Consider the following 21,652-nt stretch of genomic DNA (forward strand, 5'->3'; position numbering starts at 1 on the left):
TTCTTATGTTTATCTCGATCTTCTTTCCTTTAATCAGCTGCTGTCCTTATCTGAACGTCCTTCAGCACTTAAGTTCTGATATCCATCTTCTGATGATTATCTCCTGATAATATAAGTACTGATATCCTTAAGTCCTGACTTCCAGTAAGTACTGATTTATCCTGTTTAAGTAAGATCTGAAAACTAAACATAAATCATATTAGCCATGACATTATCAAATATATCTAACAGAAGGTGTTATGGATAAAAAACTAAGGTTATTATTTGTTGTATTTATTACTAAGGTTCGGGAGCTCAAGACCTTTAATGGCTGCTCTCGTGTTTCGTAGCTTAACTCTGCCTTTACGAGATGTCTACGTATCTCTGTGAATTAGAAAATCAAACCAAAAAACGTAGTTCTGATTGAGGGGTAGATCCCTTTATATAGATGTTGAGAGTCCTTGAATTGGACTAGGGATAGGAGACTTGTTGATCAAGTTCTCAGACTTTAGATAGACTTAGAAGTCCTAAAATAAAGGAATCAGATTCCTAGTTGGTGTAGGTGCCCTTGGGGCTATCTTTTATAGATTTATATCACTGATTGGACTCATTTAATGAGCTGTTAATCTCCCTTATTTATTAATTACGAAATTAATAGATAATCAGAGTTTCGGGCCTCATTAATTGGGCTTCATTACTGGACCATACCAGGTCTAATTAATTCATCATTAATTATACTTCTAGGCTAATTTTAGGCCCATATCATTTGCCCCCCAACTTCTGGGAAACCGTAAAAGATTTCGCAGAAGTTAAGTTAATTTGTTCCCTTACAGGGTGTCATTTTTGCGTAAAGTGTGGAGCGACCTACACATTTACAACGATTTGCCTTGCACACGGCTTCAGGATTATTTTAGAACCTCTCTATTGTTTTGCTTACCTTATTCTTTCTTTTAGGAATTTTCTGGTATTTTTCAAGAATTTTCTCTTAATTTCTGAGATTTTTTCCTAGAATTTTCCCTTATTTCACAGGAATTTTCCCTTAATTTACAGGAATTTTCCCTTAATTCATAGGAATTTTCCCTTAATTTACAGGAATTTTTCCTTAATTCACATGAATTTTTCCTTAATTTACAGGAATTTTCCCTTAATTTTGGGGATTTTTTCCTTAATTTACAGGAATTTTCCCTTAATCCTGGGATTTTTTCCTCAATATTTTATCATAAATAATTTTTGAAAATTATTTTCTAATTTTCCCTAATTTTCTGGGATTTTATGCTTACTTTCCCTATTTATTGGGAATTATTAGCAATTTTCCTAATTTTAGCCCATTTTCTAATTAATTAAATAATCAGAAAAATAGGATTTTACTGCACAAGGCATCCTAGGCGTTGTTGATCCGCGTCTAGGAGGCAATCTTCCAACAACGTCTAGGAAATATGCACCCTGGGCGTTGTTGGAGGCTGATACTTCCTGGGCGTCGTTGATCCGCGCCTAGGAGACAATCTTCCAACAACGTCTAGGAAATATGCATCATGGGCGTCGTTGAACCGTGCCTAGGAGACAGTCTCCTAACAACATCTAGGAAATATGCATCTTGGGCATTGTTGGAGGCCGATACTTTCTGGGCGTCGTTGAACCGCGCCTAGGAGACAGTCTCCTAACAACGTCTAGAAAATATGCATCCTGGGCGTTGTTGGAGGCCGATACTTCCTGGGCGTCGTTGATCCACGCCTAGGAGACAACCTTCTAACAACGTCTACGAAATATGCATCATGGGCATTATTTGAGGCCAATACTTCCGTAATTCCTAGGCGTTGTAGACTCACGCCTAGGAGACATCCTTCCAACAGCGTCTAACAAACTTGCGTTCTGGGCGTTGTTGGAGGTTAATACGTTCATAATTCCTAGGCGTTGTAGACCCACGCCTAGGAGACATGTTTGGCACCACGCCTAGGAATCATGTCCTCTAGGCGTGGTTGGGCTTTCAAGCCTTGATTTATTTAGTGAATTTTGGTTTTTTGGTTTAGAACGTTCTAGATCTTTTCAAAATTCAAACTTTATGGGATTCCCGCCTTTAATAGGCCCATTTCTTTTGGCCCAGAAACATTTGAGCTTCCACACGCTCATCTATATAAGGAGTCAAGTGTGAGCTCATTTCTCACACTTCACTTCCACAAAATTTTCTTCACCTCTAGATTTTTCCACTCTGCAAATATTCTCTCAAGAATAGCCACTGCAAAGCGAATTCCGGCATTCTACACCACCGCTTTCTGGGCTCATTTTGAAGATTCCATTTGAATCTTCATCTTCTTAGATTATTGTCAAGAGCTTTCTGGGTTTCAGTCTTCATCCATGGCGGATTCCGATTCATCTCACTCCCAGGTTCCCCAACTAGGGCCAGCCGAGGTAAAAAATCTCTCGTCCATTCCTCAGTTATTTCTCTTAGGGATCTTTTAACCGAGTTCGGGAAAGCCTTCCCTAACATGTTACACTTAGATGCATATAATTATCCTTCTAGATTTGGTTCAGAAAAAGTAGGTACCATAGCTCGCATCTTTGGTATTTCTCACCCTTATAGGGCCGAGGCTCCAGGCCCAAATGATAGGGCATGTTACCTAAAGCCTGGGGCCATTCGGGTCTATAAGGAAACCTTTTATGCTGGTTTTTGCCGTCCTCCTCATCCTTTCATTTTCCGCCTTTTGGCTGAAGCCCGAGTCTGTCCGACCCAACTCACACCCAATTCTTGGCGTTTCATTCACTGTTATATGGCCCAATCATGTAAACACGGTTTTGAGCCCAACGTTTGTGTCTTTCGCTATTTATTTAAATTTGTAAATGCTTTTGAGGACCAAGGATGGGTCAAAATAGTTCATAGATCCTTGGCGTGCTCCTGCTTTGTTTCTGGCACCAACCCTGACTCGTATTCAACTTGGAAGAGCGAGTGGTTTTATGTGTTTCTGGATTCCGAGGAGGGTTGGGACCATTTTTTAGGCCCAACTTCTCAAAAAAGTATAGACGGGTCTTTAAGAGACCTAAAATTGGGGATAGATGAGGATGCGGCCATCAAAGCCATCACAGCTGATAACTTGCATCATTGCGCTCTCATCCTTTCAGAGGGTAATTTGTAAAATTTAGGTCTAAGTGACCTAGGTCCCGAGGGTATTTCTTTCCCCTTTTATTCCGTTTTCTTAATTCCTTATTTGTCCTTCTCCTTACGTGCCTATATCTTTTTGCAGCTAGGGCAGCTCTGGACATGATCTTCAAGAAGCGGGAGGCCCGTGCTTCCAAGGGCTCTGCTGTTGAGACCCACCGCGACAAGCGGGTTAGGATTGGTGACGGACCTTCAGTCACGGTTAAGGAGGCTGTCCCTACCTTTTTATCCCAGAGGCCACTTAGCCTTGATGAGGATACCTCTCCTTTCACCGTCACTTGGGACCTTCAGAAGAGGGACACCGTGGTAGGGAGTTTCGAGGTTGCCGCTGTTTGGTCCGAGAGTGTGATTACGCCTCGTGACATGGCCGAGATAGTAGAGTCTTCTGATGACCTACAGATTGAGCATCTGGGTGCTCAGGCCGTGGCTTCTGTAAGCTTTTTCCTCGTCTCCTTTTTGACTGTTTTTCAATTCTTTCATACTTACTTACTGTATTTGGATATGCTCGTGCAGATGAATACCTATCTCCAGGCTGCCCTTCACAATCTGAAGGATGTGAGGACTAGCCTGACCATTGCTGAGAGAGATATGGACATGTACCTCAAGGCTTTCGAGGCCAACTTCACTCATTTCCTTGAGGTAGAGAAGGAGCTGGCGGATGAAAAGGAGAAAGTTCGTAAGCTGGAGCTGGATGCTCAGAGGGCCCGGGCTGAGGTGATAGCTGAGTATAAGGCATCTCAGGACTTTTAGGATGTCCTGAATGCTGAGTACGATGCTAACTTCCCGGAGACCTTTTCTAGCTGTTGGGAGCAGATAGTGGAGGAGATTGGGAAGAAGATCCCGGAGGTGACTCTCGCAGCCTATCCAGTCCCTGCTATTCCTGGGCAAGAGCCTCTTCTTGAGGATATTCCTCTCTCTCCTACTCTCACTACTTCCGCTGAGGCCACAGCTGTTTCTCTTCGAGATGCTGATCCTATGGGAGATAAGCCCGTTTCCCCTTCTACTGTTGCCGATAAGGGAAACATTGATGATGAATTTTTCAAGGATCTTGAGTAGTTTGTTTTTCTTATTTGGACCATCGTGGCTTTTTATGTATTGACTTATTCGTATTGGGAACTTATTACCCTTCGGGGTTTATTATGTTATTTTAAGTTATTTGTTTGCTTTTCTACTATCCCTTTCAAGTACTTGTACTATTAGTTTGCTAGCCTTTTAAAAGTTGTCCCTTATTTTCCTCGTACTTGTACTAAAATAGATAAGCAAACTCAACCATATATAGTATGCACCAAACAGTTCTATGATAAGATGAACTAAACAATTGTAAAACAAGTTTATGGCAACTCTTGGGATTCATCCCTTACACAACTCCTAATAATCCTAAAAAATAAAGCTAAAACATGTAAATCCTAAGCAAGCAAAGCTTCAAGGTGCTTTTCAACCTACTTGTCATCTTGACAAGTGAGAATCATGTTTAATGGCTTCACACATAGTAAACCTTCAGGTTTTGTGCATGCCAAGTTCTCGGAACTTCAATACCATCCATAGTCTCCAGCTTGTAGGTTCCTCTACCCTGTACACTCTTGACCTTGTATGGCCCTTCCCAATTTGGGGCAAGCTTCCCTTTCTGCCCTACACCAGAAGCTTCCACCTTCCTCAAGACTAAGTCACCCTGTATGAAGAACCTTTCTTTAACCCTTAGGTTGTAGTAGAACGAAGCCTTTTTCTGATACTCCACTATCTTCGCATGTGCCTCGTTCCGCACTTCATCAATTAGATCCAGGGCTAATCTTTGCCCTTCCTCATTCTCCTCAGCATTGAAAGCTTGAATCCCGGGAGAGGAATGTGATATCTCTACGGGAACAACTGTTTCTGCCCCATATGCTAACATGAAGGGAGTTGCTCCAGTCGTGACTCTACAAGTAGTCCTATAGGCCCATAGTATTGGGAGTATTTCATCTACCCAGTTATTCCTCGACTTCTCGATCTTCTTCTTTAGTCCATCCAGGATTATCCGATTTGCCACTTCCGCTTGCCCATTGGCTTGCAGATGAGCTACAGAGGTAAATCGTAACTCAATTTCGTTCTATTCACAATACTTCTTGAATTCCTCGTTGTTGATCTGTGTTCCATTGTCAGTAACTAGGATGCGGCGAATTCCATACCGGCACATGATATTTTCCCACAGGAATTGTGCAACCTGCTTAGTTGTGATTTTGGCCAAGGGCTTGGCCTCAATCCACTTGGTAAAATAATCGATGGCTACAATCAAAAACTTCCTTTGTGTCGTGTCCATGGGGAAAGGCCCAAGTATATCCATTCCCCACATAGCAAAGGGGATAGGTGAGTTGATGGATGTCAGCATCTCAGGGGGTTGTCTAACAACAGGTGCATGCTTCTGAAAGCGGTCACACTTCTTCACATATTCTTTGGCATCAGCCATCATTTCTGGCCAATAGAAGCCTAAACGGGTTATCTTATGAGCTAATGCTCTGCCCCCCAAGTGTTGCCCACATATGCCTTCATGTACTTCTTCAAGAGCCAAACGTGCCTCATCGGGCCTGAGACACCTTAAGTAAGGAATCAGAAAAGATCTTTTATATAAAATCCCATCTATTAAAGAGTATCTTAGTGCTCGAACAGCCAACTTCCGTGCTTCAGTAGCAACGTTTGGCAACCATCCGGTTTGAATACGAGTCTTAATGGGATCAATCCATGAAGTCCCCAGACCTATAGGAGCTACAAGCCTAACATCAATGCTCCGTGTCTTCAGAACGCGGAAGTATACACTTCCCGAACTTTCCTATCTCGGATGAAGCAAACTTTGATAACACATCTGCCTTAGCACTTTCCTCCCTCGAAATGTGTTCAATATGACATTCATCGAATTGGGTCATCACAACCCTTACTAGGCGGATATACTTAGCCATCGTATCATCCCTTGCCTCAAGCTCTCCCTTTACCTGGCATATGACCAGCTTCGAGTCTCCGCAGACTTTTAAGTTCTTGACTCTGAGTGTCCCTGCTAAGCCAAGGCCAGCTATCAGAGCTTCATATTCTGCCTCATTATTTATGGTCGGGAAGTCTAACTTCATGGCATACTCAATCAAGAATCCATCAGGACTTTGTAAAACCAAACCTGCTCCACTTGAATTTGTTTTTGATGATCCATCGAAATAAAGGACCCAATATTCTTTCTCCTTATCATCATTTTCTTTGTCCTCTTTATCAACTTCCTTGTCTTGAGGTATGGTATCTTCCTGCCCCCCGACTTCTTAGTTGGGTATGGTACATTCCACCATGAAGTCAGCCAATGCCTGGGCTTTTATTGCCATTCGTGGCTTATACTTGATATCGAATTCTCCTAGCTCTATCGCCCATTTGATCAGTATCCCACTAGCCTTAGGACTATGGATTATATTTCTCAAGGGTTGATTCGTTAGAACCTCAATTTGATGAGCCTGAAAGTAAGGATGGAGCTTTCTCGAAGCCATTACCAGGGCTAAAGCAAACTTCTCAATGGTCGAATAATTCAACTCAGCTCAGTGCAGAATCTTGCTGACATAGTATACGGGTTTCTGGATTTTCAGTTCCTCCTTAACCAACACAGCGCTCAAGGCACTCTCTGAAACAACCAAGTACAAGTATAAGACTTCATTCAAAGCTGGCTTGGCCAACAACGGGGCCTGGTCCATATATTTCTTTAATTCCTCGAATGCCTTCTGGATTTCCTCACTCCATTGAAAATTTTTGACCTTCTTTAAGGACTTGAAGAATGACAGGCACTTGTCCCCTGACTTGGAGCTGAATTGTCCTAGCGCAACAACCTTTCATGTGAGCTTCTGAACATCTTTGACAGTTTTTGGTGGCTCCATGTTCAGGATTGCCTTTATTTTATCAGGATTGGCCTCGATCCCTCTCTTGGAGACCATCAATCCTAAAAATTTTCCAGATCCTACTCCGAAAGCACACTTCGTAGGATTTAACATCATCTTGTGGTACCTCTGGACCTCGAAAACTTCCCTCAAATGGGTTATATGATCAGTCTTTACTAGACTCTTGACTAACATGTCATCAACATATACTTCCATAGTCTTGCCAATAAGATCCTTAAAAATTTTATTTACCAACCTTTGATAGGTGGCTCCTGCATTCTTGAGACCAAATGCCATAACAAGATAACAATAAACACCAAAGTCAGTGATGAATGATACCTTTGGAATGTCGTCCTTATGCATCCTGATCTGATTGTATCCACTAAATCCATCCATGAAGCTCATCATCTCATGCCCAGCAGTGGCATCTATCAAAGTATCGATCCTTGGTAACGGGAAACAGTCCTTAGGACAGGCATCATTTAGATCAGTGAAGTCCACACACATCCTCCACTTTCCATTGGCCTTCTTCACCATTACAGGGTTGCTAACCACTCCGAAAATTGAATCTCCTCAATGAAACCAGCCTCCAAGAGCTTCTCAACTTCCTGTGTTATAGCTTCTTGCCTTTCTGGAGCAAAACTTCTTTTCTTTTATTTCATTGTCTTCCGATTTGGGTCCACATTCAGCTTGTGAGTAATCAGTTCCGGGTCTATGCCAGGCATATCAACTACTGACCATGCAAATACGTCACTATTTTCTTGCAAAAAATTTACCAACTTCCCTCTAAGGGGCTCCTCGAGCGTGGCTCCAACAAAGGTCACCTTCTCAGGATCTTCGGGGGCTAAAGAAATTGAAACCAAGTCTTCAGCTGGCTTTCCTCTTTTCTCATCATTCTCTCGGATATCCAGATCTTCAATAGGAAGAACCTGCCCCTCAACTCCATCTGCCCTCAAAGAGGCCACATAACAACTTCTAGCCATTTTTTGGTCTCCTCTCTCTTCTCCAATCCCATCCCGGGTTGGAAACTTCATAACTGAATGATAGGAAGAAGGGACTGCCTTGAAGGCGTGTATCCCTGTTCTTCCTATGATAGCGTTGTAAGTCAAACTAGCCTTCACCACTACAAAGTCCAACATCTGAGTTGCTTGCCTTGGTTCCTGTCCTATGGTTGTGGGCAACTTGATTATCCCTTCTACAGGGCACTCCACTCCCGCAAATCCATAAATTGACATGTAGTTGGGGTCAATTGGGAGTCGTTATATCCCATCCTTAAAAAGGTGTCATAGAGCAAGATATCCACTAAAGCACCATTATCCACAAGGACCCTTCTCATCGGGCTGTTCCCTATTATCGGGGTTATAACCAACGGGTCGTCATGGGGAAATTTCACACCCTCCAGATCAGAATCATTAAAAGACATTATTACTCCTAGGGCTAAGCAAAACCGAACCGAAACCGAAAAACCGAACCGAACCGTATAATTTCGGTTCGGTTTGGTTTGAGTTTTTTCAAAAATTTTGGTTAATTCGGTTTTTCGGTTTAAAACGAAATAATATCGGTTCGGTTCGGTTTGTCAAAAAAATATTTCGGTTTAACCGAATTAACCGAATTATCCATACATATATTTTTCAATTAAATTATATATATATAATATAGTAATTGAACAAGAGTGCAGGAAATTAAGCCGTGTAAATTATCTTTAATTTATCTTGTTTTTTTTTTTAAATAATAATTTTGAAGTGACTATAAGAACTAATGTGCAACTTTATTTATGTTGTAGAAATATTTTTTTTTAAATATTTCGGTTTTCATAAACCGAACCGAATAAACCGAAATAATTCGGTTTGGTTTTCTGTTCGGTTTGTGCGTCAAATTGGTTCGGTTCAGTTACAAAAAATTTATCACTTCGGTTTTTGGTTAATTCGGTTCGGTTCGGTTTCTGACCGAACCGACCGAATGCTCAACCCTAATTACTCCCGTCCTGGCCCCCTTCGGGGCTTCCCCAACAATATGCATAACTTTACGGGCATACACTTTCCTGGAGTTCTTGGATAGCCCTGCAGCGGTTGGTCCTCCAAAAATTGTGTTTATCACAGGCCCTCGGGGTCGTGGTCCTCCGAAGATTGTATTTATCACCGGTCCCTTGGGCTGGGGATTCCGCCCCTGATCGTCTTGGTCCCTCCTACGATCTTCAAAGTTTTTTCTTCCATTGTGATTCCTATCCCCTCCATCTCCGGTATACTTGTTCAATCTCCCTTTTCTAATAAGGAACTCAATTTCATCTTTTAGTTGCCTACACTCATCGGTGTCATGACCAATATCCTTGTAAAATCTACAATACTTGCCCTTATCTAACCTGGCAGGATCGGCCTTCAAGGGCTTGGGCCAGCGAACATCTCGATCTTTCTCGATTTCCATTAAAATTTGGCTCCTTGGAGCATTCAGCTTAGCATATTCAGTGAACTTTTGCCCAGGTCCTCCCTTCTTGGGGGTTGAATCAGATTTTTGCTCGGTTCTAGGATACTTGTCCTTAGCGATATATTCCAGGTCAGTTTTCCACTTCTTGCCTCCACTGGGCTCATTACTCACTACGGTCTTCCTCATGCTCTCTTCCACCTTGATGTACTTGCCGGCTCTATCTTGGAGCTGCAACATGCTTTCAGGGGGGCATTTGGCCAAGGAAATTTTGAAGAATTCATCCCTAGTTCCCTGTTGTAGTGCTATCATGGCTACCTTGTCATCAAGGCCCGGGACTTTGAAAGCCTCCTTTGTGAAACGATTCGGGTATTCTCTCAAGGATTCTTTTGCTCCCTGTACAATACTCATGAGGGATGCTGAACTTTTCTCATGCACTCTCCCACCGATAAACTGCTTAATAAAAGCTTGACTTAACTCTCTGAAGGACTCGATAGAGTTCAGGGGCAAACGACTATACCATCTTTGAGCCATACCCGACAGGGTTTGAGGAAAGGCCTGACACTTAATAGTGTCATTCACGGGTTGCAACAACAGTGCATTAGAAAATGTCCTGACATGATTAGCGGGATCTCCCGTGCCATCAAAATCTTTGATAGTGGGCATCTTAAACTTTCTCGAGATATGGGCATTCATTATTTCTTCAGTGAATGGTGGGGTAGGATCATCCGATCTCCAAGGGGAAGAAGATTGCTTGGATCAGCCTTTGGGACAACAACCCTTCTCTGTACTGGACCATCCAGGTCTATGATAGGAGGAGGATTTCTCCCCCTAGGAGGTACTGGGGGTCTGGTGGTCTGGTGCGCCTCCAAGTCGCGCCTCAGCTTTTGAATCTGAGCCTCGTGAGCCCTGATCCTTTCCTGCACTTCTTAGGGATTCGTCCCTTGAGTGCTTTGAGGACGTTGGCTACCATCAGCCATCGGCTCTTTGCCAACACGTCTCCTTCTCGGGGCTACTTCATCATCCGAGGATTCGGAGTCTCTCTCAGTGTAAGGACCGGAAAATTCCTGATCCTCAGGGATATGAGCCAAACCTCGTATGTAGGGGGAGATCGCCCTCGTGCTTCACTCCGTCCAGCATGTCCACTTCCTCCAACCTCGGGATAAAGGGGCATCCCATAAGGGGGGTTAATAGTCACAACAGTTGAATACCCGTACCCAATGGGTCGAGAATTCACAGGTGCATGTAGTTGTTGAACTTGAGGATTCGTACCTTGAGTAGCCGAGGGAATCGTCCCTTGTGGCTGAGGTTCAGTTACCCCTATCTGGGCTTCTCCTTGTGTGGCTGCATAAGTTGAATGAGGAGGTACCTCCACAGTTGACGAAATCACTTGGGTTGTCTCCGTTGGTGTTCCTCCTTCAAGGGTTCTAGTCGTTCTGCGTGTTTTCGTCATGGTTGTTGTTGTGCTGTCCCACAGACGGCGCCAAATGTTATGGATAAAAAACTAAGGTTACTATTTGCTGTATTTATTACTAAGGTTCGGGAGCTCAAGGCCTTTAATGGCTGCTCTCGTGTTTCGTAGCTTAACTCTGCCTTTACGAGATGCCTACGTATCTCTGTGAATTAGAGAATCAAGCCAAAAAACGTAATTCTGATTGAGGGGTAGATCCCTTTATATAGATGTTAAGAGTCCTTGAATTGAACTAGGGATATGAGACTTGTTGATCAAGTTCTCAGACTTTAGATAGACTTAGAAGTCCTAAAATAAAGGAATCAGATTCCTAGTTGGTGTAGGTGCCCTTGGGGCTATCTTTTATAGATTTATATCACTGATTGGACTCATTTAATGAGTTGTTAATCTCCCTTATTTATTAATTATGAAATTAATAGATAATCAGAGTTTCGGGCCTCATTAATTGGGCTTCATTACTGGACCATACCAGGTCTAATTAATTCATCATTAATTATATTTCTAGGCTAATTTTAGGCCCATATCAGAAGATCAACACACTGATCAGGCCTGATGGACTAGATCAGGCCTAATGGAACAAAGAAGGCCCAAATAACCCAAAATATTTGTTATTTTCGTAATTAATAAATATGGGGAAAATCAGCTATCAAGGAAAGTCCTCATAAGGATATAAGTCCTTGAAAATCAGTCCTCAAAGGACCATATAGGATAAGGAATCAATTTCCTTATCTCTAAGACTCCAAAGTCTACTCTAAATTTGAGACTTGCCCACAAAGTCTCCTAACCCTAGTCCAATTCAAGGACTCCCAACATTTATATAAAAGGCCTCACCCCTCAACATAGAACTAAGTTTTTTGACTTGATCCTTAGCATTCAGCAAGGTACGTAGGCATCTTGTTAAGGCAAATTAAGTCACGAGACACAAGGGCAGTCAAAATCGAGCCTCGAAGCTCACGAACCCTAATATAAACACATCAATTAATATACCTAGTTTTTAATCCACAACATTTAGCACCGTCTGTGGGAAGGAGAATAACAACCATAGTGAACACCCGGAGCAGAAACGTTGAAGGAACACCTTCTGCAACAACTCAAGCAATTTCGTCCATGGTGGAGATACCCCTGCACTCAACTTATGCCCCCACTCAGGGAGACGCCCCGATAGGGACAACTGAACCTCCACCATAAGGGAAGGATCCTCCACCTCTTAAAGGGGCGAATCCCCAATTTTAGCAGGTACATATACCCATGAACTCTCAACCTGTGAATTATGAATATTCAACTGTTACAACCACTAAATCCCCTTACGGGATGCCCCTATATCCCGAGGTTGGAGGAAGTGGGCATGCTAATTGGAGTGAAGTATAGGGGCAAACTGCCCCTACATACGTGGATTGGCTCTCATCCCTGAAGATCGAGAATTTTCGGGGCCTTATACTGAGAGAGACTCTGAATCTTCAGATGATGATGTGGCCCCAAGAAGGAGGCGTGCTGGAAAAGAACCTATGGTTGAATCTGATCGTCGCCCTAGATCTGTGCAAGAGACGAATGCCCAAGAAGTACAAGAAAGGATTAGGGCTCATGAAGCTGAGATTCAAATGCTGAGGCGTGATTTGAAGACGCACTTGATACCACCACCACCACTCGTTGGTCCTGATTGAGAAGTTGGGCCTGAAAAAATGGTCCCAACTCTCCTCGGCATCTAAGAAAACATGAAACCACTCATTTTTCCAGATTAGGTAAGAGTCGGGGTTGGTTCCAGAAATAAAACAGGAATAAGCTAAGGACCTATGAACTATCTTAACCCAACCCTGGTCATTAGGAGTATTTAGAAATTTAAAAAGGTAACGGAAGACACATATATTGGGCTCAAAATCATGTTTTCGGGATTGGACACTGTAACAATGAATAAAATGCCATGAGTTTGGGGTAAGTTGGGTAGGACAAACTTGGGCTTCAGCTAGAAGGCATACAATAAATGGGTGTGGGGGGAGTCTAAAACCAGCATAAAAGTTCTCCTTATAGACCCGTATGGCCCCAGGTTTTGGGTAACAGGCCCTATCATTGGGACCTGGAGCCACGGCCCTATAAAGTTGAACTATACCAAATAAACGAGTTATAGTTTCTACTTTATCAGTGTCAAACCTAGAAGGATAATTAAATACATCTAAATGTAAAAAATTAGGAAAAACTTGACCAAACTCGGTTAAAAGATCCCTAAGGGAAAAAACTGAAGAATGGACTTAAGGATTTTTTACCGCGATTGGCCCTAGACGAACGAGTGGCAGCAACCTGAGGCTGGGAGAGGGATGAGTCGAAATCCGCCATTACAGGTGGTGAGAAAAGCTTGAAAAACCCAGAAAAGCTTGAAGCAAGGGGGAAGGAGATGAAGATTTAAAGTGAATCCTCAAAAAACCCAGAAAATTACACCGGAAATTGCCTTGCGGTGGTAGAAGTAAGAGAGAGAGTAAGGAGAGTTTTTTGGAAATGAGTAGAGTGTGAGAAATGAACTCACACCCCCTCCTTATATAGGAAAAAATAAGGCTACTGAATCGACAGTGGGCATATGGGAAATGGGCCTGCTTAGGCGGGAATCCCAAGAAATTTAAAATTTTAAAAAGGATCTAGAATGTTCTGTACCAAAAAACCGGAGTTTTACGGACCAACCACGCCTAGGAGACTGCATTTCTAGGCGTGGTACTAAGTATGTCTCCTGGGTGGGGGTCACCCACGTCTAGGATGAACACAAGGATCAACAACGCCCAGGAAGCATGAATCCTAGGTGTTGTTAGATGAGTGTCTCCTGGGCGGGGGTCACCCACGCCTAGGATGAACACAAGGATCAACAACGCCCATGAAGCATGAATCCTAGGGGTTGTTTGATGAGTGTCTCCTGGGCGGGGGTCACCCACGCCTAGGATGAATACAAGGATCAACAACGCCTAAGAAGCATGAATCCTATGCGTTGTTAGATGAGTGTCTCCTGGGCGGGGGTCACCCATGCCTAGGATGAACACAAGGATCAACAACGCCCAGTAAGCATGAATCCTAGGCGTTGTTAGATGAGTGTCTCCTGGGCGGGGGTCACCCATGCCTAGGATGAACACAAGGATCAACAACGCCCAGGAAGCATGAATCCTAGGCGTTGTTAGATGAGTGTCTCCTGGGCGGAGGTCACCCACGCCTAGGATGAACACAAGGATCAACAACGCCCAGGAAGCATGAATCCTAGGCGTTGTTAGATGAGTGTCTCCTAGGCGGGGGTCACCCACACCTAGGATGCATGGCACAATTAAAGGCCTATTTTCTGATTATTTATTAATCGAAAAATAGGCCAAAAATCAAATAAATTGCTAAAAAATCCCGAAAAATAGGGGAAAGTAGGCAAAAAAAATCCCAAAAAATTTGGGAAAAATAGAAAAAAAAATAAAGTTATTTTTGATAAAATATTATCAGAATGCCAGAGAAACAATACCTGTGAGTGTCATGAAAAATACCGGAAGGTACAGAAAAAACCCAGAAAAATAGGGAGGCCTGAATGAATGGATTCTAAGGGCAAAATCGTTGTAAATGTTTAGGTCGCTTCACACTTTATGCTAAAAACGATACCCTGTAAGGGATAAAATCAATTTACCTTCAGCGAAATCTAATACGATTTCCCAGAAGTTGGGGGGCAAATGATAGGGGTAAAATAAACCTTGACTTTGAAGAAGTGATTATTCATGGATTGGGCTGTACACAAGGCCCGTTAAATAGATGTATGACATTCAAACTAAGAAGGTCAACACGCTGATCAGGCCTGATGGGACAAAGAAGGCCCAAATAACCCAAAATATTTGTTATTTTCGTAATTAATAAATATGGGGAAAATCAGCTATCAACGAAAGTCCTCATAAGGATATAAGTCCTTGAAAATCAGTCCTCAAAGGACCATATATAATAAGGAATCAATTTATTTATCTCTAGGACTCCAAAGTATACTCTAAATCTGAGACTTGCCCACCAAGTCTCCAAACCCTAGTTCAATTCAAGGACTCCCAACATCTATATAAAGGGTCTCACCCCTCAACATAAAACTACATTTTTTGACTTGATCCTTAGCATTCAGCAATGTACGTAGGCATCTTGTTAAGGCAGATTAAGTCACGAGACACAAGAGCAGTCAAATCGAGTATCGAAGCTCACGGACCCTAATATAAACACAAAAATTAATATACCTAGTTTTTAATCTGTTAGGTCACACACACTGTAGAAGGGGGTTGAATACAGTGTTTATCACAATCAAATCGAATTAAAGAACTCAAGTAACAGAAAACAAACTTTATTCAATATAATAAACTATGTTACAATATAGAACTGTCCTCTCTCAGTGATGAACAAATATCATGAGAGCTGTTAGGGTTACAATGAATATTATTCTCGATAATGATAACACATATAGTGTAAACCCTATGTCTGTGTTTATTTATTACACAGTTACAAGATAATCACTAATTGATATGGAATATAATTCTGCTTCCTAAAATATATCAATCAGATATCTTTTCTTCCAAGTATTCTATTCTTCATAGAATTCCTTCTTCATGCATATCTCTTCTTGCGTTTGTCTTGATCTTCTTTCCTTTCAATCAGCCGCCTTCCTTATCTGAAAGTCCCCATAAGTCCTGATATGATCTCCTGATAAATATCTCCTGATAACTTAAGTTCTGACAACTTAAGTTCTGACTTCAGTATAAGTGCTGATTTCCAGTTAAGTACTGAATTGTCCTGTTCAAGTAAGATCTGAAAACTAAACATAAATCATATTAGACATGACATTATCAAATATATCTAACAATCTCCCCCAACTTGTAAATTAGCATAATATACAAGTTTAACAGATATTTGATGATGTCAAAAATATTAAGTACAAATGCATGAGAATTTGACTAGATAACTACAACTTACAGTCCTTAAAGCTTTACCAACTTTAACTTGTGATAACAGCTTCAGTCTGTATACACATCAGAATTTGAGCAGTTGTAGATCTTGACTTGGCTTCAATTACTGATCTCTTTGATGTCAGGAGTTGTTTTAAGATAGTTCTTTAACAAACATCTCTCAGCATATTTAAGTTCATCAATCATCCTCCTTTTAGCATTCTTCAATTCAATCGTATCTTCACCAATTTGAAAGATAGCAGCCCTGAGATCATTTATTCTGGCTTTCCTTATGTCCTGATCCAGTCTGATCAAATATGCCTTATCAGACTCTAGATTGAATTCCACAGCCTTATAACCGAGAAAGGTAGTTATAATCTTAGCAGAGTTAAGCTTCATCTCAACAATATCACCTCTGTGATCTCTGTACTTGGGACAGTATGTGCTGTCAGACTTTACAGAATAAAGCTTCTTCTGTCTCTGAATTTGAGTCTTCAAATAATTTGCAGCACTTTCTGTTAATCCGTTCTTCACTTGAAGTAAGAATATAACATGTTCTAGTTCCTCAAAATACTTCAGTGGTATAACATTCTCCCTTATGTGGTAAACTCTTCCATTTGTCATGAAATATAACAAGATGTATTCTTTCAAGAAGGTATGGTAAACCATCTGTACAGATTCAAGCTGATTCAATCTTTCAGGAGTTGCTCCAACACCTGGTTCACTTAAGGAAGTTGAATCATTGGTTGTGTTCTGCACTCTTCTTTCATCAGCACTACCCAATCCAGATTTATCTCTTGCTTCCTTTCTTGTAACAACTCTTGCTTCAAAACCACTTGCTGCAGTCCTCAAAGGTTGAGTCTGTTTAGCTTTAGTGAATCCTGGTAGGAGTAACTTTGAGGATTTAACATGAGCAATGTCAGAGGTTTCCTTTAACTTATCTTCTGATATCAAGCTAAATTGAGCTATGTCAAAGGTTGCTTGCTTCGGTGTTATATTAGAACTTACTATATCTTTACTCTGAAAAACTTGAGCCATGTTAGAGGTTGTTTGAGAAATCTTCTTTGAAACCAGAGTAAGATTAGCATCTTCAACAGATATTTCTTCATCCATAGGAGGCACATAAACCTTTACAGGTTCACCAACTTTTTCTTTGCCCTTGGACCTTAGATCTATCTGCATTTGTGATTTGACCTTGGTTGCCTCAGGATTTACCCTTTCTTTTATCACAATGCCTTTAGCCTTAGGAATTTTCTTTTCACCAACAGAAGCTTCAGATTTGGAGTTGATTTTTTCTAACTTAAGTCTAACTTCTTCTTCCTTTAGACTTTCAAAGTCCATTCCCGGATTTTCTTTCAGAAATAACTGTCTTGAAATCTCCACATCAAGTTTCAGATGTTCATCAGAACTTATCCTTTTACCAGTATCAGAAGTTATTCTTCTCCCAGTATCAGAACTTGTTCTTTGACTTGTAGTTCCAGTTCTACTTGATGAAAGACCTTTACCTTGACCATGACCTCCACCTATTCCAGAGTTTCTCGGGTCATCTTTTCCATCATCCTTTCCCTTCAGTGTCTTAATAGGTTTGCATTTGGACTTAATTACTTTCTCCCCCTTTTTGACATCAGCAGGTAATAAAAGAGAGAAAAGCAATTCCACTGAGGATTGGATCTCATTGAGTTGATTTTGATGAGAAGCTTGATTCTTCAAAATTTCATCAATCTGAGACTGTTGCTTCTCTTGAGTTTTCTCAATGTAGGCAATTCTGTCAAAGGTAGGTTGGAAAAACCTTTTCTTTTCAAGTTTCAGATTCATATCTTGTTGGATCAAGTTTTCTTGAATTTTATTCAACTTGTCATGAGTGATTGAGTGTTGACCTTGAAGGTGCCTTGTACTCAATGCAGTAACTCTCAGATGTGTCTTGAAATCATCATTTATCAGCATTTCATCAGCTTTTACAAGATGCTCAGCAATAATCTTTTCCAGAGGAACAAAGGTAACTGTGTTCCACTCCTTAGTCCACTCCTGTCCTCTAGGAGTTTCACTCCAAGGTACTGGTGCTTCCCCTGTAATAAACTTCTTGACTATCTCAGCTTTATGAACAGTTTGTTGAGGTGCATGTCCTGATGGACCAGCTGTATCAGCATCTACATTTGTAGCAGCAGCTTCACCAGTAACTTCATCATTAGCAACATCAGAACTTGTAGAATCAGCATCAGCAGCATCCTCTGATAAAAGAATAGTATGAGAGGCTATGGAGGCTTCAACATCATCCTCTAAATGTTGATCTTCAACTAAGTTCTGATCAACAACCATATTCTGATACTCACCTAAAATCTGATCTTCAGTATCTAGATGCAGAGAAGGTGTTGTAGGCAATTCTGGATTAAAATCAGCATCAAGAAGTGGTGTTGGTGGTGGAGTGATTGGAGCTGGTGGAGCTTCTAAGTACAGAACCTCAGGCACAATCAGGTTGTGAATATAAATCTCAGCACTTGTGCCTGGGTCTTCAGTATGTACTGGTTCATTTACAGGAGACACAGGAGGAGTAGGTGTTCTGTCTTGAGTAGGTTCTGGTTGTGCTGAAGGAAGAAAATCAACAACAATTGGTTCTGTTGGGATCAGAGATTCCTGACCCCCTTCTTAGCTTCTTCTTCCAGAGTTTCTCCAGAATGTGATAATTCACTGACAGGCCTCCTGGATCTTTGCTTTTTATGTCTCTTTGAAGGTGGAGAGACTTTGGGAGTTTCATCAGAATACATCCTTCTAAGCCTTTTGAGAAGCTTAGAACCCCCAATTCCAGTATCCTTCTGAGAAGAGACATTCTCAGCTTCTTCAACAACAGGTTCTGAAACTGGAACCTGTTCCCCACTGTCTGACTCATTTCTATGAACAATCCTCCTTCTCTTCTGTTGTGTCTGAGGTATAGTCTTTGTCCTCTTGGGCTTTGAAGATGAATGCCTCACAGTATGTGCTGATGATGAAGGTTGAGATGTCTGTGAAGGTTTGAAATATGTTCTGATTAAGGGTTGAGTAGGTTGAGGTTGAGAAGTTTGAGGTGTAAGTATGGTATGTTCTGATGGTTGTGTTGGTGGTTGGGATGTGCTGGTGGGTTGAACATCAGGGTAACCGGATCTGTAGGTGTGAGGATCAGCATTTACCAGGATCTGTTTTACAGACTGAGGTATCTGTAAGGGTCTAACCACTTGTTTCTTTATGTCAGCATTTAACAAATCATTAAAAGCCCGTTTTGCAAGTTAAAAAGGTGGAATTAAATCAGTGGTAGGTTGAGGTTCATCAGCACAACAAAAATTATATATAAGCTGACAGAATCTAGCAAAGTACACGACATTCTTATCTTCTATCATCCTATCCCCTACAAAACCTAGCACAACACTTGCAAAATCAAAGTGAGTTTGATGAATAAGAGCATACCCGATGTGCTGACTCATAATTGGAATGACATCAAAGTTGGAGCACTTATTGGCGAATGCCTTAGTGATACAATCGAAGAAAAAGTTCCATTCCTTCCTGATTTTTGCTCTTTTCAATTGTCCAAGCTTTCCCAAACTGCCCTCATAACCTAAACTGGCCATGAACTGCTGTAGAACAGGTTCCTCCACTGTGGAAAAAGTACAGCCTTCTGGTAAGTGGAGAGCTTTATGAACTACTCCAGGAGTAACCACATGCTCAACATCATTCGCTTCAAAAACGATGCTTGGAGTACCAGTAGCACCACCATTATCAAAATGCCCAGTCCGCCAGAACGTCAGAACTTGTTGGCTTGAAATGGCTTGAGGTTGGGTCAAAGCATACCCAATCTCACTATTTGCTAGAAAATCTTGCACAAAGTGCAAATCAGATGGAGTTTCAACCTTGTTCAAGATTGCAGCATAGTTGTTAGGTACAAACTTGGCTCCATCTACAATCAAATCCTTCGGTGCCATGAGAAATAATTGAGAAATTAGGTTGCATGTAGGGTGTTTGATAAAATGTCTGTATGATAAATCGTCAGTAGTTGTGAGAGTGAATAAGAGTAACAAGAGAGAGATAAAGTATGAATGTGAATAAAAGATTTTACAATCTTTTCTCTCTTTTACTTATACACGATAAAAAAAATAGCCGTTTGAGACACCTGTCAGACATGCAGCGGTAAAAGATAATTAATGGGCACGAGTATTCAGTAATCATTATTTATCACATGCAATTTTTCAAGGAGAAAAACCGTTTCACTTACCAAGTAATCCCGTTAATCAAGGACGTGCAGTTTTATTTTAAATTATAAAAACAAACTGTTCCCACTAAATAAATGATTATTACTGCTTTACCAATATTCTTTAAAAATATGACCAATGAGAGAATGACCAGAAATAAACCAAGTAAACAAATACTGCCACGTCAGAATCAGAACTTGATTTGTATCAGAGCTAAAAAGGTCATCAGAATATAGTTACTATCAGGATTTGAAATGTCATCAGAATATGAAACGACGCAGAGATAAAATCTTTCAAAAAGATAAAATTTCATTAATATATCAAGAAAATACATTTCATGAAACTTAAATTACATGCATAAAATTACAAGATTGCCCTAGTCTAAAATGCCTAACATCAACAGCTGTAGTCCTAAGCTAAGAAGCCTAACGACTAATTCCTTCTGCTGTTGACGAAGAGCATTGCAAGACGGATGATCCGTCTTGCTGACGGAGAGCTTCTCTCCTTTCTTCTTCCAATCTATCAAGATGGAGATGATACTCCATTGATAAAAACAAGAGTTCAGTGTGAACCTCTTGTGGAACCGAATCCCAGAGTTCATCAGGAATGACAGTGACATGTCACTCCCGCTGCCAGTAAGCACAACTCAACTCAATAGTGAAAGTTTCATAATTCAAGAATATATTGAAACGAACCATTTTTGGTGATATGAATAAAAAGAGAGTGAGTTTGTGAGAAGGTGAAGGATGTTTTGGCTGGAATGAATCATTGGTTTAAATAACCAATAAAATACCAAGAGACGCAAGGAATATTAAATAGTTACAGGTAAGAGTAATGATACCTCGTCTCCCTAGACTGATGAGTAATAATGAAAGCCATTGGAAGCTTAAAACAGGAGTTAATGAGCACACTGAACCAGTAAAAATTACTATCCATTTACGAGTACCACTAACCCAAATTATGTTGACTGTTAATATCTCACCCAAATATATTCTGATTTTAAATATGATTGTTTCAGATTTTAACCACAAATAAGTCAAGTAAAGAATCATGATTTAATATCAGAACTTAGACTTATATCAGAACTTAACAGTCATCAGAATATGATTCCTTAACTCGAAAGGTGAATACCTATTTCTGTAATTCTTCACACAAATTCTGATTTCGTTTCTTCAGAATTTAATCATCAGAATTTCCATCATTACTTTTCCTCAGAATTTATACAAGTGACACTTAACCTGTTCATCTAAAACCATATTTATCACCACAGTAATTTTCATCATTCATATGGAGTGTATGTGTGTGCAGTAAGCTAAATATCAGATAAAGATTAAAGTCTGATTCACTTCAGTATATCTTAAAAATAAGGCATAACTAAGAATTTGCTCAAAATCTGTTAGTATTCTGAGGTCTACTTTAGAATGAGTTCATGCATGAGTCCACCTCAACTGTTTTGTGCTCATTTTATGCATCTTTTGAAATTCCATTTTACAGTGGCTTCTCAGTGTAAGTGAGTTACGACTGCTTATCAGAATTTATGCTATTATCAGAGTATTTTTCCAGTAATCATAGAGTGTGAAAAGTCACCAAGAAAAATATTTATTTTGCTTTTCTGATGCATATTACTT

The sequence above is a fragment of the Apium graveolens genome, chromosome 8 (assembly GCF_009905375.1).
Source record: "Apium graveolens cultivar Ventura chromosome 8, ASM990537v1, whole genome shotgun sequence".
Lineage (NCBI taxonomy): Eukaryota > Viridiplantae > Streptophyta > Magnoliopsida > Apiales > Apiaceae > Apium > Apium graveolens.